The sequence below is a fragment of the Marmota flaviventris genome, chromosome 1, assembly GCF_047511675.1.
Source record: "Marmota flaviventris isolate mMarFla1 chromosome 1, mMarFla1.hap1, whole genome shotgun sequence".
NCBI classification, from domain to species: domain Eukaryota; kingdom Metazoa; phylum Chordata; class Mammalia; order Rodentia; family Sciuridae; genus Marmota; species Marmota flaviventris.
This window is the reverse complement of record NC_092498.1, coordinates 205,227-211,752: the sequence shown is the minus strand read 5'-3', so window position 1 is coordinate 211,752 and position 6,526 is coordinate 205,227. Positions and strand designations below refer to the sequence as shown.

The 6,526-nt window shown below is 37.7% G+C and overlaps 1 pseudogene; it reads left to right on the top strand.

The window, feature by feature from the left end:
- The first annotated feature begins 525 nt into the window (after nucleotides 1-525).
- Nucleotides 526-2,586, top strand: LOC114082768 (protein SPT2 homolog pseudogene; annotated as a pseudogene).
- Nucleotides 2,587-6,526: the final 3,940 nt, after the last annotated feature.

Here is a 6,526-nt window from a genome sequence, read left to right as displayed (position 1 = left end):
CTAACCCCCTGCCCCCTCCCTTCCCCTCACATCCCTCTGCCCTATCTAGAGTTCGTCTATTCCTCCCATGCTCCCTCTCCCTACCCCACTATGAGTTAGTCATCTTATATCAGAGAAATGTAGGTAATACATTTTATAGCATCAAACTGATGGCTGCCTTGTAATTGCCATCTGAAAACTAACGTGATATCCATATTATAACATCAAAAACATAAAATTGCTGCCTTTTGGCCTTTAATATTGAGATATCATCCATATTATAGCATGTAAAAATGATATTAGCAATGCTATGGACTTCAATTTTCATGTGAACTCCATATTATAGCATTCCAACTGATAAAGCAGCTGCCTTTTGGCCCTCAACACTGACATACTATCCATATTTTAGCTTTAAAAACTGATAATGTGGGGGAGGGGTGGGAAAAGGATTGCCGAGGCAGAGCCCTCAGCATAGTGACTGCCTCAAGAAGTTGTGCTTTTGCTCCTTTCCGAGTGCTCGACCCAGTGTCTGCTCCTCAGCCAAACATGGACTTCAGAGAAATTGTCTTGATAGCTTCCAAAGGACAAGGTGTCCACAATGTGCCAACAAGATATAGTTTAGCAGTGGGACCTCCCAAGAAAGATTCAAAAGTTAAAGGTTTTCAATCAGCAGCTGTACAAGCTTTTCTTAGAAGAAAAGAAGAGGAAATCAGACCTTAGAAGAGAAAAGGAGAAAAGAGGAACTAGTGGAAAAACCAATCGAGCTCAAACATGACAAGAAAGCGAGAGCTATGTCTAAGAGGGCAAAGGAAAATTTCCATGGTTACAATGCGATTCCTACTGAGGAAAAGTCAAAGAAGAGGCAGTCCGTGGAAAGCCACCTCAGCCAGGCGCTAGAACAAGAGGATGGATTTTTAGAATACAATCAAGCAGAGTCAGAGCAGGAGTATGAGAAAGAGCAAGTACCTCCCAAAGTTGAAAGCAAACCAAAGGTTCCCCTTAAAAGTGCTCCACAACCTATGAACTTCACCAATTTACTGAGGCTGGCTGAGATCAAGGTAGTGAAGAAATCAGAAGAGCAGCTTATGACTGCAGAAGAACTTAGGGAGTGAGAATTCTGGAATGAAAGCATAGGAAAAAGAAACTTGAGACAGATGTAAAACTACCTCCAACTGTGTCCAAAAAGGCACCCTCTCAGAAAGAAAGTGTGGGCACAAAACTTAGCAAATGTTCTGGAGATAGGCATCCTTCCTGTAGAGGAATGTCCTTTCCTCATACTGAGAAGAAATCCGAACCCAGAACAGCCCATGAGAAACACTTATCAGTGTCTTCATCCAAATCCATGCCAGGAGAGAGGACCAAGGCAGGACCTGGCTATAGTTCCCACCCCTCACTTTGTGAGGGTCATGTCAGACCTGTTTTCAATGGAGCTATAAAGCCCCACTCTTGCACCTATTCACCAAGTGTCCCAAAGACTTCTGCCAGTGGGACTCAGAAATCTGCTACTGAGCACAAAGCCAAAACTTTTCATCCTAGCCATTCCAAGCCTGGGCCCACAGTCACCCCCACACAATAAGGCTAAGAGTCCAGGTGCCAGGCAGCTAGGCAGCAACTCCCAACTCAGCCCCTGGGAGACCCAGCCCAGGGACTGCTCGGTCCATACTTAATTCTGGCCTTGTGCCTAGATGCCAGAATGGGAGCGCCAGCTCAGGACCTGAGCGCTCGGTCAGTGGGATCAAGAAGCTAGTCAGTGACTCAAATCCTTCTGGGCGGACAGTAACTGATACAAATGACCCTGGACCACCTGCTAAGTAGTTCCAGTGGCCCGGGTGACTCATCAGTGTCTCAGGTAGTTCTGGGAGACTTGTAGGCAGCTCTGGAGGCCCTAAGCAGCCTACCAGCAGTCCACATGACCTTTGACAACTGGTGACTGGCTCAGGACCCCTTGGACAATCAGTCAGTGGGCTTGGACGATTCATAAGGGGCTCCATTCCAGCTGGACACACTAGTTCAGGCCCTGGAAGACCAGTAAGTGGCTGAGGACCTGGGTGAACAGTTAGTAGCCCAGGTCCCCTTTAAAGTCCAAGTGTAATGTTGTCTCAGAAATAGTATCTTCCAAGAATATTATTAGTCGAACCAGCAATGGACAGGTAAATGGAATGAAACCTCCTCTCTCTGGCTACAGATCTGCCCAAGCTCCTCAAAGACTTCCTTTCCCTACTAGTTATAAAAGGCAGTGAGGATATGAGGAGGAAGATGATGATGATGATGATGAATATGACTCTGAAATGGATGATTTCATTGAAGATGAAGGAGAACCTTAGGAAGAAATATCCAAGCATATTCTAGAAATCTTTGGCTATGACTGAAAAAAACACAAAGATGAAAGTGATTATGCCTTATGTTACATGGAGAGTAGTTGGAAAGAGCAGCAGAATGAAGAAGCAAAGAGTTTAAGACTAGGTATTCAGGAGGACTTAGAGGAAATGAGACGTGAAGAAGAAGAAATGTAGAAAAGCAAAGAAGCTAAAGAGATTAGCTGCTGCTTTACTTTTGAGAAATTCTGGAAACACTGCTGCAAGGAGTTTCTGCCTTCAGACTGAATAAGCCCCCTTATTATTTTAGATTTATACTTGGGTAATCAAGGAGAAGGAATGCATAATGTTACTTGCAGGCTGTCAATTGAGCATAAAGTATTTTTAAATACTCCAGGGTAAAACCTGTAATGCCCACAGTGTGCTCTTATGAAGTTAACTTTCACAGATGCCAGCCTTGATCCTGATGAGCTATGCACTCTAATGTGGAGCCACTCACAAGTCAGCCCATCTTCTGTTGTTCCTTTGCTACTCTAAAAGGAAAGAAAGGATTGCCTCCTAACTCCTTTTAATTCTGCTGATGTGAATAGGACACTGCCCAACTCCAAATCAAACTTATTGTCTTTCTGAGGAAACTGGTCCTTCCATTAATGTTTCCAGCAATGAAGTGACCTGTCCTAATCTATATATTTGGATTGAGAACTCAAAAATGTAGAGTAAATTTTATAATTATCATAGATGTTATCCTTGTGACTTTAAGGTACAAATTAAAAGGAATTATATTGCATACTGCATTATACATGGGTTACATTACTGAGCATTCTTATTAATTTAGGTGGTTAGGCAAATAAAAGTTTTCCAGTTAAAAATACAAGTTAGGCTGAAATAAAAATTCTTTTCTGAGTTTTCCTTTCAGATTTATTGTTTTTTTAATAGATTTATTATTCTGTTGGCTTTAGTGTAAAACAGACAAGGTCACTGTGCCGATTGATTTGTTTTTCTAAAAAGTTCATTTTTATATTGAAGAAAAAAGTTATTTTATTCAAATGTTGGATTTGAGAGAGTGTTTAAAAAACAAGAAAGTGACAAGAGAGGCTCCCCCAGAACAAAGATATTTTGGAATCCCAAGGTCCCCCTGTACCTCTTGATGTTAATGACTGCATTTTTAGCTTAAATTCCTTAGAAAATATCATTGAAAAAAATTATATTTGATGTGTATTAAGATCATCACCTTCTCTTTTTGCCCATATTGCATGTTTCTTTCAAGCTATTCACTGTGAAGAGATTCCCCCTCCCTAACCCCTCCCCCCAGGTAGAAAAGTGTGTTTCCTGTTATTGGTATTTTATTGGGCTTGGAACTTTCTTAATTTTCACTCGTAAGTCATATCTATAGACATTATATCAGTTAAACCTCAAGTTCAAGCAGTTCCACTCAGGCTGACCTGAGATCTGGCTGGAAGGAAGCCAAGTCTCAAGGACAGTTAGCAACAGAAAATGAGATATGATACTACAGAGCATTTGTCCTTAAATCCAAATATGCAGGATTGGAGGCAGTCAGAAATAAGCTTGTAGGACAATACTTCAATAAATATTCTGGCTTAAGCCACTGGACAGTGGGGGATAGGAAGTGAAGGGGAGTTGTCCTATAAAGGATCCTTACTCTTCAGCAGGTGCAGACATTTTCATATATTCCTTTTTACCCATGAAATCTTTATTCTTCAAGTTCGGGTATTATACTATTATAGATTACCATTGTTAGCTTTCATAAATGGGACCATATGACTAAGTCCTTTAAAACTTAACTCATTTTGAATTGAGTTTAAAAATTTGAAAGTGCAAGGATTTGATTTTAAAGTTGGAATCCCATGAAATGTGTTTTCTTCATTAGGAGTAGCACCATGACTCTTCACATAGATGTTACACTAGTAGCAGAAAATCCTATTGATTTCCTCTCACCCATCTCAAATACCTTCAGTGAAATTGATTTAAGTATAGTGGGATATTCTATTTTATAAAATAGGTTTATAACATTATTTTCTCTACCATAGGCATTCCCTCAAAAAAGTTTTTTTCTTGGATTTTTTTCCCCAATATTCAGACTCTGAAATTTGTAATTACAATTAAGTACTTATCATAGCTGAAAGATTTCTGGTGGCTTAAAATTTACTAGAACTTAATGATTGATACACTTATTGCTGAAAGAAACCATTGTGCTAGATCAGTAGGAAGAGTCAGGTTGTAACATCCTTCACTTTTGAGCCAGAAGTATTCTTTCATAATAAGATGCTGACCTGCATTAACATTATAAAAGAATACTTCTGGCTCATCAAAAAAAGAAAGTTGTAAGTCCTTTAAATTAGTATTGGCCTTGTTTCCAAGTCCTGTCTTCCGTTTTGTTGTTCTACACTTCCTGACCACTCCAAACAAAAAGCTTACAAGCCTCTGAAGAAACTGGAATAGACTGTTATTTTCTCAAGGTATACAAATTAAGCGATTGACTTTTAATATATTCTCTGCTATTTTTATTTTAAAATTTTCTTATTTCAATATTTGAAGATGTACCTTTTATTGGGTAATGTTAAATCACGAATGTAATAATGTTTTTTCACAATTATAATGTTATGGCGTGCCATTCTCTAACACAAAAGATGTGAAAGCAAAGTAGTTTTCATAAAACTCATGGCTCTGATTGCACAGTCCAATTTGCTTTTGGTGTTTCTATTGTCAAAACAAAGGGCACTTTCTTTGAAGGCTACTTTCAGAACTTGCATTATATTTTCTCTATAAACTATATATGCTATTATGTCCATTTGGAGGCCAGGGTACCACATGTCACAGGCAGCCTTACATGTGTGCCATGAGAAAGTTCAAAGACTGTTAACAAAAAGAAAGTCTATGGGAACTCAAAATTTCATTTTTTGATGGTAATATCCAAGATCCTCTCCAAGAAATAAATTGTTATTTTGTATTTTGTAACTTAAAAGCAGCTATTAGTACATTCCTGAGATATAGCAGGAGACCAAAACATTTTTGAAAAGAGAATAAATATATTAAGAGAGACTGGTTGTTTTATTTTCAGTGTGCTGAATATATTAATCTTTATTTTCTGAGTGGATGTGATGAACTAAATATTCAGGTGTTTAATGTATGATTAAGAGTGGAATATAGATTCTTTGAAGTTGTTAAATCCATCATGTCTTTTACATAATGGACAAATCAAGTTTTTTAAAAAACAACCTTTACATAATACCAGTGCATATAAAACTATTATTATATTAGTTTTATATATAATAATATCTGCCCTTCCTAATGTAATGTCCATAGTATAACATTTAAAACGGATATAGCACATATACTGTGGCTTTTAATGATAAGAAAATACCCATAGTATAGCATTTACAACTAATACTTTAGTTGCCCTGTAGCCTTTGATATTAATACCCATACAAGATCATCTAGAGTAAACAGTAATTTCTCTTGGCCTTTAATATTTGTATAATACCCATGATATATCATTTAAAACTAATATAATAGCTGCCCCACTGTTAGAGTCTGTAAACAAGTCAGGATGGCGCCTGGCATTTTGCCAGAGGGAGTGGTTTGTGAAGTAACGCCAGTGAGCCATTAAGTGTGGAGATTCCTTATTGGTTGACTGCTGTATCTAATTTATGTTAATTAAGATAATCTGTGTGGAATGTATAAATACCTCTGTTGTCCTACAATAAACGGCTCCCACTCCTGCTGTATCAATCTACACAAGTTGTTCGTCACCCTCCGGTTATTTTGCTGCAGCCGGACTGCAGCACCCCACTGCGTTTAACATTAATATGATATCCAAGTTATGTCATCCAAAGGTAATATAATAGCCTGTAGCTTTTTGTAGCAAAATGATATTCATACTATACCAACAAAAGCTAATATAAAACTGCATTGTGGCCTTGAATACTAATGTAATATCCATAACATAGCACCTTAAATTCATAAAATATATGCCCTATGGTATTTAACATTAAAGTAATATCCATACTTTAACATCTAAAAATACCAAAAGTCTACCTTGTAGTCTTTATCTTAATGTAATATTCATACTATTACATCTTAAACTAATATAATATATGTCTTGTGGCCTTTAATACTATTATTACATCCATAGTATACCATCTAAAACTAATATAAAAACAGACCTGTGGCCTTTCATACTAATATATACCTATCACACCATCTGAAACTAA